Source organism: Falco rusticolus, chromosome 4 (genome assembly GCF_015220075.1).
Source record: "Falco rusticolus isolate bFalRus1 chromosome 4, bFalRus1.pri, whole genome shotgun sequence".
Lineage (NCBI taxonomy): Eukaryota > Metazoa > Chordata > Aves > Falconiformes > Falconidae > Falco > Falco rusticolus.
In genome coordinates, this window is record NC_051190.1 from 7194255 (window position 1) to 7206105 (window position 11851).

Sequence of the window (11851 nt, forward strand, 5' to 3'; positions counted from 1 at the left end):
TGGTTTTGCAACCCCTCGTTGCGATTAAAATAAAACTGAACAAAACCCAAGAAGCCATTTCTGTGAAGTGTTTCAGGAGAAAGAGCCTTGTTCCCCTTTCAGAACATGGGAAAAAGACTTCTGTTTTCCTCCCTGGGTTGGTAATGTTCAGCTGAACCTCACTTTTTTCCCAAAAAAGTTTAGTTTGCAGGAAACAAAGTTTTACTTTGAACACAAAGCATCTCTTGGGACAATGTCTTTTTTGCTTGCCTTTTTTAAAATATATATTTATCAAAATTCCAATTTTCTGTGAACTTGTTCAGCAATCCCTGCCAATCACTGGTCGAGGCTGTTTGACACACTTGGGTACACATATATGACCTGCAAGAACATGACCCAGCACAGGGGGAACCGGACCAGCTCTCAGGGAAGAGGCTGGTCCCTTCTCAGTCACCACTGGCCTAATTGTGTGGTGCTGGACAGGTCCCTTCCCTCTGTCTGTGTCCTGTTTCCTGACCCTTGAAATAGGGTTAAAATGCCGCACTCTGCTGGACCTAAGAGTTTGCAAGAAGCACCTGAACACCCACAAGATGCAAGTCCAGTTTCCACCAGTGGCAGCAGTGCTTGGTGGTGAAGGAGGAATCAAAACCTTCCTTCTTCTCCCTTGGCCTGCTGGCAATGCTCTTCCTAATGCATCCCATGATGTTGCTGGCTGTGAGAATGCATTGATGGCTCATGGTCAACTTGTTGTCCACCAGGACGCCCCCAGGTCTTTACCTGCAAAGTTGTTTTCCAACTGGATGGCCCTCGGTGTGTGCTGGTGCATGAAGTTATCTCTCTCCAGGGGCAGGAGTTCACACTTCGCTTTGCTGGACTTCATGAAGCTCCTCTCTGCCCATCGAGGTCCCTCGATGGCAGCATGACCCTCTGATGGATCAGCTGCTCCTCCCCAGCTTTGTAGCTTTTAAAAGCTGATGCACTTGGTCCCATCATCCAGGTCACTATTCAAGAAGTTAATACTGGTCCCAGTGCTGACCCTCAGGGCACACCACTGGCCTCCAGCTGGACTCTGTGCTGCTAACCCCAACACTCTGAGCATGACCATTCAACCTGCTTTTAGTTCATCTCACTGTGCACCGGGAAGGACACACTGGCATAGTGTGGCAAAGGAGACCTGTCCTCTGAGTGCCGTGGTCCTGTCTTGCTGTGCCTGCCCAGCTGCTGAGCCACGGCAAAGATGGGTCCCATGGTTCCTTGCTGTGCTGTGGGCTGGGGGGGAAGATGCCACAGTTTTCCCAGATGTCCTCCAAAGCCCCTCAGTGCAGCATCAAGCAATTTGCCTATTTCACAACAGCCAAGCCCCGGGAGCTTTGCTGGACCCTCAGCCCAGCCTAGCACCCCAGCAAACACAATGGACGAGATCCTGGATGATATCGGCACAAAAAAGCACTGCACAAGTGGCACTTGTCAGATCCCACCTGAGACACCACATGCATTGTCATGCCTGCTGACAGCAACATCTCTGAAAGGTTCTTGGGGGTCTGGAGCTTGCTCAAACATGGCTTAGAGGGGCCAGCCTCGATGGCCAAAGGGGACGTGGTGGGAAGCTTTCCCAGCTGTAACAACAGCCCAGCTTTCACAGGCAGCTGCTACAGCTGGGATAGCCCTGGGACATGTGCAAAGCTGGGGTGGCAGGGAGAACTCACATAACTTAATAACTCAAGTGGTGGAGCAGGGAGAATAGGATGGGCTTTGAGATACATGCTTCTCCATATCTGACCACTGACCACAACGGCAGAGGACACATGGCCTGGGGACACACAGAGCACAAGGAAAGAGATCCTGCAAGCAGCTTGTGCCATTTCAGCACACGCATGCTTTGTGCCTGTGTGTCACTCTTTCTTCACTCCAAACGTGAAAAGCAAGGAAGCAGTGATGAGAGAAAGAGTTGACCAGGCAACTTCTAAGCAAACATATCCTGTGGAATGAGTCACCAGCTTTGTGTAAGAAGCCAGACTCATCACTGAAGGGAGAGGGGCATCAGGCAAGATGAATGCTCCAGGGAGATGCCTGCAGCATGATTAAAAGGCAACTTGGACCTTGTGTTAGGAGACCCATGGGAGATGGCAGGCAGAGATGTGAGATCAAAGCCAAGCGGCCTCTGGGTGTGCCCACACAGCTCAGCGTGCAGCGAGATGGCCCCAGCCCCACAAACCAGCTGGCCAGCAGGACACAGTGGTAGGAGCACAGCTCATCGGGGTGGGCTGCTCCCAGGAGCTGGAGAAATCACAGCATCCACCTAACCCAAGCTTTTCTCAGCAAAGGTAGAGAAGGCTTGGGTCTGGGTGGTGGCAGTTCTCACAGGGAACATTATTTCCTTGAAAACCACGGGTATGCAGGTCAAGTAAAAGCTGTTAGCAAAGTGGCATCAGACGCACCGAGCCGGTTGAGTCAGAAGGTAATTTCCAACACCATGTAAGGTAATTTCCGAAGACGAGGAGTGTTTCATCATCGTGTTTTCCTGGTGACATCTTCAGCTGGTTTACTCTTAAGAATCAGCCTTTTGTTTACTATTTTAGCTTACTTCCCCATGGAAAGCCTTTCATTTACTCCCCAACATTACCTGCAGCTTTTCATCTGAGTGGGTGAAGAAGGAGGTGGAAGAGGAACAGCTCTTCAACAGCATGGCCGGTGTGCCAGAAATGAAAGCTTTTTTTTTTAAGCTATTCATAAAGATAACAAGAGATGAAAAGGTTGTGTCGGTAGGGGAATCTACTCTAGCTGGAAAACGTGAAATATGAGAATGCTGCGGCCTTTTCTGCTGAGGCCCTGGCATTTCTGATGTTATGTCTCCTAGGGTTTGCCCTATGGGGCAGATGCCCCAGAAGGGCAGCCAAGGTGAATGGATGGATGGATGGATGGATGGATGGATGGATGGATGGATGGATGGGTGGGTGGGTGGGAGAGGAGCCCACCAAGGGACTCACACCCATCCTGGAGGGGCTGCAAGGTCTCAAAGAAGGAAGAAATTCTGGCTGGGAAAAGAAATAAATCTCAGACCCCCAACTTGTTGGGTGAAAGGTGTTGGAAATGCAAATTATTCAATTAAAGAACTGGGACAGGAACCAGGGGTGCCAGGCTGAGCTGTTATCTGCTACATCAACTGCGAGTCTGGCTCAGTATTTCAAAATAAAATTAGTCTTGCAGTATATGTCTTTAAATATTTAAATTACTTTCAGTAATTCATATGGTGACATTTCAACAAAGTACACCAAGCAAACGGCTCCCAGTGCTAAAAGGAAATGTTTGCAGGTAATAATATTTAATTTAAGAGGGAACAGCTGATATCAAGGCAGGATCTTAATGCTGAATTCAACCTACATTCCTCCCTGAGACAAGAAATGAAGAACAAATCCCTGGGCCTCCAAATGGTTAAACCCGCGGAGTGGCATGATTAAAGTGCTGGTCCCAGGCACACTGACAGAGCTGTGAATTATGTGCATGCCAAAATATTTGCAGGATCAGGGCCACTGTGCAGAGCTGCCTCATGGGCTCCCAAAGGTGGGGATGGGCAGCTCCACGCCAGGAGGTGAGGACCACTGGCACTTGGCGATGCCAGCCCATCCTGCCCCACTCATCTGCCCATCCACATCCTTCTTGGGCCTTTCTCTGTGAGCCTGTTTTAGTAACTAAAGGCAAAATCCATCCTGGGTACAAACAAGGAAAAGTCAATGAAGTCAACTTACACATGGGCTGTGCTTGTGTTGGTGCTCCTGGCCAATTTGGAGAGCTTAGCCAGGTCTGTTACATCAGTCACACTGGATTTCATAACATTAGACATTTCAATGAGGGTGACTCATTCTCTCTTGAAGTGTATTGTATGTATGAGCAAAGATGATTAACTTTTGCTGAATGGTATGATTTCTGGGATGGGAACTGCTATTAATTAGGAGCGGATCTCAGATGTTCACAAACCCTGTTTTCATGGCCTACTTTGTATATTTTTCTCCATTCTACTTGGTTTTTTGAGCTCAGGATAAATATTAAAGTGCACTCCCCTGCTATCTGCCGCTAAGGCAGCCAGATGTCCAGTAAAGGCATCTGATTTTCAGAGTCAAGCATGACCCAGAGCTGTCAGTTCCTGTGGCCAAGCTTCAGCTACCTGCCCGAAAAATCTCAGTTTTCACATGAAAACCAAACAAAATAAAAGGGAGCTTCCACTATTGCAAGTGCAGCAGACAAAGTAGCAAGGGAGGTAAAATAAGCTTAAATGGCTCAGAATGTAAAATACAAAGAATTACCCTTCCTCATCTTCCCACAAAATTTTCTTTATGAAAAGAAACTCATTCAGGGGCTTATGCTTATCTTGTGCTTCTGGCTGTCGAGGGTTGAGCTTTTGGGGTTAGCAACACCAAAGACCTTTGGGATAAAGAATCTGGGAGAAAAATACCCTTTCAGCTGTACTGGCTGCAAAGCTGGACAATTTGCCAACACAAAGGTCAGGATGCTCAGCAGCTTCGCACGCATCCATGGCACCAGACACCACCGTCCTTCATGAAGTACCACTCTGCCTGAAGAGCCCAAAGGCATTAAGACCAGCCTGCTTGCAAAAGCCAAAGGGGGCAGGGATGGGATGAGTTGTCCTTCCCCTCCCCACCACTGCTGCAGGCATGGGCAGCCCCAGGCAGTGCCCAGGGGATGCTGAGGAGCAACCAGGGCTGAAGCTGGGGACCCAGCAGGCCAGTGAGGGCCAGGGTGTTTAGTAGCATCTTGCCACCACCTTGTGACTCCCAGAATCCCTGTTTCAATGACAAGGTCCCTTGCCAGCTCCAGCCTGTGAGCTCCCTCTTGCCCCAGCCTGTGGCACTGGCAGTGATCAACATGCCACCCACAGAGCCAAACGCTCCACCTTTCTCCGGTTCCATTGCTGCTACGGGCAGCAAAATGGTCTTGGGAATAGTCAGTCTGACCAAACTCTCTGCCTGGCCAGCAAGGAGCTGGAGGGAAGTTTCCTGTCCTTGGTTTCTGGTGAGACACCACCATGCAAGTCAGCCAGGACTTCCAGAGAGAGAAAGGACGGGCCACGGCTCAGCCTGGTACTCTATCAGCAAGGATGAAGTTCTTCTGCTTTGCCCAGCACCCCCATCACCATGCACCACCCCCACCCCTCCAGCACTTACAGTCAACTCCTCAAATGTCAAGCAGGGACTGCGGGCAGCAGTTATGCAAACAAAGGTCTCTGGATCTGCACTTTTCCCTTTCATCAGCTGAGGCTGCACGAAGCTCCTGGGCACAGGTCCTGCTCCGTGGCAGGCAGAGGTGACAAGTGCAGGCAAAGCCTGGGAGAAGCAAACCTTGCCCATGTTTGTAGTTAATCAAGACGAGAAAAGCTGAATTTTTTGGTCAAAACTGAGATGAGAGGGCTAGGCATTTCAATGCAAATGTGGGGTCAGCAGTGAAACCGTCTGTGTGGCTGACCAGCTCTAACCCGGGGTGCTCTGGAAACCTCCAGGGTAATGAGAAACCTTGCCTTCCTCCGCCCCTCCTGCCTGCCACCAGGCAGCAGGCAGAGGCAGCTCCTCTTCCCTGGCAGCTCGGGGTGATGTGCCCTGGCTTGGGCACCTCAACCAGGCTGGTGACAACAGACCTGGAAGCATCTGCTGCCCGAGCTTCCCTGAAACCACCGCAGCTCCCAGGCTTGCCCTCAAGAAGCTGTGAGGTGTGGGAGCATTAAAAGGCTTCTCCTTTCAGACTCAACAGTGAGGAATGTGCATCCGAAACAGAGATAGGGTTAGTTTCACTCAAGCTCATGGGAGGACATCATTTCTCCTGCACAGCAATCCAACTGTGACTATCTTTGAGATAAAGTGGCATCTAGGGGTAGGAAAACCCCACAATTTCCCTCAAACGGGGCTGTTTGCACTAGTGAAATGCCACTGGCAGATGGAAGTATAGATGTATGATTCAGGCACAAGTCTGGGACACGTGAGCCACTGCCCAAACTCCAGGCGTGTGGCAAAGGCTGAGCCACGCAGCTCCAATGGTTTCCTTGGAGACTGACGCAAAAGGGGCTTCTCCTCCAGAGTCTCTTTCTCCTTGCCTTACCAGGCAAAGAAACACCCTAAATCCCATCCCTACCAAGAAAGCTGACAAGGCTCCACCATGCCGCTGGAGGAAGGGGCAGTGCTGGGACCCTGGTAGGCGGTTTTCCTTCCCCCAGAGTGGTTTTCCTGCTGTGCAGCTCGCTCATGCTTCTAAAAATGTACACTGGAGCAACTGTCTCTAAGGCAATTTCCATAACAATGGGTGCAGAAGAACAATCCACGATGCTGGTGTGCCTTGCTCACTCACACGCATGCCAAGGAATGGGCACACTGCAATTTCAGTGCTGAGGTGCCCATGTGCATGAGAGAAAAATAGTATTTATTCACTTTGCTCTTGATAGTTGCTACAAAGCTCCCCAGAGGACCTGCTGTCCACTGCCCAGCTGAGGGGCATGGGCAGGGCTCCTCTCTGCATTCCCCCAGGGAGGCAACCTGGCCCCGCGTCATTGCCAGACTGCTGGACCCTGTAGACATAAAAACACCCAACGGCAAAAGTACAAAACCACAGAAAGTGCTTCCACACCTTTACCACCAAAGCACCTTACTGGTGCATCACCACTGCCCAGTAAACATGCACCAGTGCAGGCAGACAGCAGAGGGGAAGGACCAGTGCTGGAGACAAGGCGCTTCAGCAACGGTACTCGTAGCATCATCCGAAAGCTCATGCTTTACCCAAGGCCTCAGCCCTTGAAAGGCCATGAGTTACGAAAGCCCCGGAGTGTTGCTGTTTTATCTGGCAGTTCAGGGTGCTCAGCCCTAGCCAAACCCACCCGGATTTGCTCCTTCCCCACATCTTTCCTCGTTGACCCATTAAAGTCAACACTCAGCCACTGCCTCCGGTTTGAATCGCTCACATCCTGCCATTACAGCTTTGTTTAAAACCATGCAGAGCTCAACCTGTTGTCAGACATACACTAATTTGTGTGTTTCTAATTATTTGTTTCTATCTTAAAACCTGTTTTTCAGCAGATTGCAGCTTTATTTTGATACATGCTTGGCTAGAGCTTGATACACTGGTTGCCAGTAACCTAGACACAAATGGGCTTGCATTGCATAGGGGGAGCAGGGGGGAAAGAGACTGAGTTAAACTGAATTAAAAGCCTGCTCATAAAACTGAATTAAGCAAAACTGTGAAATAAGCAGCAGTTTTGCATCACAGAGGATTCTGCTTTTATATTCCACTGTTTCTACCCCTTGAAATAAGATAAATCTCAGCACTCGCAAAAGGGTATTTGAAACATCTCCTTATACAAACACTTTGACCACCTCCATTTTATGTGATTAAAGCTCTTAAACTTCTGTTTAATGGGTTTTTTTTACTCACGTGCTTGGTGTTAAGAACTAGCTCAGCAGTGGGTGACCAAACCAGGATCGTTTTCTACCTGCTATCTCAGGATGTGAATGCAGAAGTTCAGGCACTATCTTCAGCTTCTTCATTCAAGCAATGCTCTACCAACAGCCTTTTACTCCTCCAGTAGCAGGCTGGGCACTTTGTTTCTCAGTAATTCCCACACAAGTCTTCAACGGGTTGAAGTAGCTGAAAACAACCCGGGGTGCTACTCCAAGGCAGCCAGCATGGCTGTGACACACCAGACAGCGTAACCAGTGCTCTGGCATCTGTCTTCATTTCATTCTTTCTCCTGTGCTGAGGATTTTGGGGTCTCTGGTTTAAAATGCAGATTAAGCGATTGACTCTGAGGCAATTAAACTGAAAGAAAAACCGTACGTTATTTGCTGGCAAATACTGACCTTTCGGTGGAGGCCGTGTTCTGCATAACGCACTGGCCTGGCTGCAAAACCACCCAGCCTGGGACGGCAGGAAGGGTGCTGTCATGCTTGCAGCAGGCTGGAAAGACCCTCCTCAGCTCCTGGGCAGGACACTGGGCCAACCTACAGAAGGGTCCAGGCTAGCTTTTGCCGATGGTAGAGCTGGTTGCTCCTTGCATCAGGGCTGAGATGGGGCGAGTCATTTGCGGGGGTAGATGCTCAGCAGCACCAACCATTGAGCAGGTCACCACCCCGAGGTGTCTCACTCTCAGCTCCTATCTTCTTCAGGTCCGGGACACAGTGCCTATTCCTCCCCATCTTTCATGTGCACCCCTCTGCCCTTGCTGGTGATGGTCGGGCAAGTCAGCTGCCCACCATATCTGTGCTAAACTCTTCCCCATTCAGCTACATGAGCTTTTCTTGCTGGAAAGCTATGAGGAAGCCTTGGTTTAAGTGGCCAAACACAGCCACACGAGACTCCGACACGCAGCTTCACAGTCAAATCAGTGTATCCTCTGCAGGGACAGAGCAGGCTCTGCAACTAACCCTGTAACTGGGTGGTTTAAGAATAAAGTCCTGACTGAAGCTGCTTGCAACAGCCTTGCCTTTGGCTTCCCCTCCCCATCTCCTGGCTTTCCCCAGGCGTATGGAAACCCAGCAAGAGCATCCCAAAGGCAAGAGAGCTTCAATGCCCCCAGCACAGCGGTTGCGGGTTGCCCTCCAGGACAGGTAGGAGCCATGCGAGCGTTGTCTGCCTGGTGCAGCCTGGCCTCTGGCTCTCTCCATAGCCAGCTGCAGAAGGAGAGTGAAATTCTTGTTCGGTCCTTTCCAGTGGTGAACACAGTCCAAGGACGTTCTGATTCCTCTGCAAGTTTTATGTCAGTGGACAAAGAGGCTCAAAAACTTGATGCAACCAGTGCGGTGTGAGAATATACCTCCCAGGATGAACTGCTAGGGGCAAGCAGCTTTGCTGTGGTGCCAATAAAGTGGCCTGGGACTTTGGAGGAGATACCCAGTTTGAGTACACAGTCCAGAGCACCTGGGAAAGACATCTTGCTCCTGGTGTGCAGAGGCCCAGCTGGAAGGCTGATGGTGGGCAGCATCTCCATATGAACATCACTGACCTCCTTCCTCTTGCAGGTCTTGGACTCTGGGATACATGGGCCAGAGCAGCCCCTTCATCAGTACAAAATCCTTGGCAGCAGCATGGAGGTCACCTAGGAAAAGGCCTTTTGCCAGGCCAAATTTTTTATGGGTACCAGCTACAAGATCGTCTGGAGGTGGCCAGTGCATCCTGCTTTCATCCTTGCTGAGGAGCATCTTGTCCAGACACATCTGCCTCCACCTGCCAGCTGAGCCAGTGGGGACATGGAGGACCCATCACCTCCCTGTAAGCCCTTCCCTATTTCCGCCTAAAGATGTTTTTGGTGAGCTTCTGCTCCTCTTTTGCTAAAAAGGAAAGAAAAAGGGAAGAGACACACTTAATGTTAAGGAAATCTAACAGAGCATGCAGCAATCCAACTGCTCAGACACATATGCTGCCTTCCTTCTGCTCTGTACCAGTGAGGCTGTGCCATATTTAGATCTGGCTCCATCTCTCACAAACCTGACCAACTGTTCCTCCACAATGTCATCTTCACTTGTTTACCCCCAAACTGTTCACTGAAATCCTCAATTCTGTGAGGGGAAAAGAAAAAGAAAAAAAAAGTAGGTTTTTATTTTTAATGACAGGAAAAGCACTAAATGCCAAGAAAGGCAGATCGCAACACTGCCGGTTAGAGAGGTCTAAAGATCCTGTGGTGAATCACTCCTTCATCAGGACCTCCCATGTGTGCAGGCAGATGTGCTTCCTAGGAATCACGCTGCCACAGCATCGGGGCCAGCCCCACGCCGGCTGCCAGGGCAGTGTCCGGCTGGCCGAGTCGTCACCCCGCGGGATGCTCCTACAGTAAGCACGATCCCAGGCGAGCAGCAAGTTTAGTGGCCAAACACGAGAACAAGCGAAGACCTGTGGCCACATGTGCCCCGGGTGTAACTCCCCCGAGGAGCTCTCCAAGCAGAGCGCTGCGCATCTGCAGAGCAAATGGGTAACAGCCTCCCTGGGGGAAGGGCTGAAAAGTCCAGCTTTGTTACAAGTAGGAAACACGGGAAAGGACCGAGGGCATTTCCCTACCTTCTTCGCTGTGCTAAACCGCTACAAGTTCACCCCAGTGTTTGGGCACTGGTTTGGGACCAGCAGCCAGGCAGAGATGGTCTGGCCCAATGCTTTCACCCACAGCTATATCAGGCATGAGGCAGAGGTGAGCCCTCATCCTCCTGCACACAGTGGGGACTCTTGGAAGCTTCTCACTTCTCACATCTCTTCCTAGCTTGCCCTTGATGTCAAGATACTGCTGTCTACCAGAGGATCTGACGACAGCATGTCCTGCAGCCTTGCAGAATGCTGCAACGTGCAGTATCTCAGCCCTCCCACCAGCTCTGGGGCTTGTGTACGAACCTTCCTCATGCTTGAGGCAGATCTTACGGAGTTAAGAGCATTTTCTTGGCTTGCTGTGCCAGTGGAAGAGCGACTTACAGCACAGCAGATGGATGAAATTCTAATTTGGGTTTCACATGATTTATATAAATAGGCTTAGATGAGGTTGTGCATAGATGGCGCAGTCATCTGCCAGCTTTGCTCCATTTACCTTAAGACCCTCTCCTCCCTTCCCATTAATCTTATGGAGCGCCCCAGTAACAAGTCATGTCAGCCTGTGTCACCCTCCCACAAACTGCACAGCTCAGGTCTGGCCTCCCAGTACCATCCAGCAGCCTCCTGGCCACCCCAGCTAGCTGGGGACAGCATTTATGCTTGTCCCTTGAAACAAGGGACAACTTCTCAAGGAGCACACCAGAGCCACAACTCCCCTGGTCGGCTCAGGAGATTGGGGATGTGGGATATGGGCCATGCTGCTTCCTCCCCAGGTGAGTGGGGACAGGAATGGGGATCTCCCGTCTCCCCCACTCACTCACAGGACACCAATTTCCGCCAGGGTTTCTCCCCACTGGTGGGTGCTCATGGTGAGGGGACACCAGTGGCCTCACTGCCACCCTCATGAAGATGACACAGCAGCTCCATCCTCCTCCGTCTCCTTGCCAGTGCATCACAAAGGAGCCTCCACCACATCCTGATGAGGAACAAACAAGCAAGCACATTTTTGTTCGGTTTAATTAGAAAGCCCTGCCTCATCGCCACCACTCCTCTGTCCCTTGAAGGGTGGCATGGGCATATACTGCCAAGAAAGGGCTTGTGACATCAGAGGAAGGTCTGACCCCTGTGGGGCTCCAGCATGCATCTGCTGAATGTATCCATTACACATTTATTCTCTCCTAGAAATCAAATGTGACGTGATCCCAGCAGAAAAAAAAATAGAAAACTAAGCTGCTGTTTTCTTTACATGGCTGCCAGAAGCTGGTTATGTGATAGCTGCATCTTCCAAGCATCAGATACACCTCAGGGGGTTACTCCATGACTAGTGCAGAGGACAGCAGTAGAGCTCTGTTTTTAGCATCCATCAAACCCAAGATATGGATATTGGAGGGGCAAGCAATGCCAAAAATGCCTAGTCTAGGCGGAAATGGGAAGTCAGACACAGGTTTCTCCAGTCTGAAGGCCAAAAGCCAACCTCCTAAACAGAACGCCTCCACTCACCTGCGGACCCAAAGCACACTAGCCCAACACTTCATCATGCTCCACCTCTGCCTTCTGAGGTGCCTTTGCCTCCAGCAAAATGAGCTTCATCACAAAGCAGATGCATAGTTTGGGGCAGAAACTGGTGGAAATGTCATTAAACTTCCCCAGACGATGCTCTGCCTGCATCCTTTATTTTACAACTCGATTTTCTATGGACACAAGTTTTACGCAGCCAGACCATCCATGCACCCCTCCTCTCTGCCTCTCCTGGCTTTTTGGGCACTCTCAGCCACATCGTACAGAGGCTCCTGCTTATTATGGGAACATA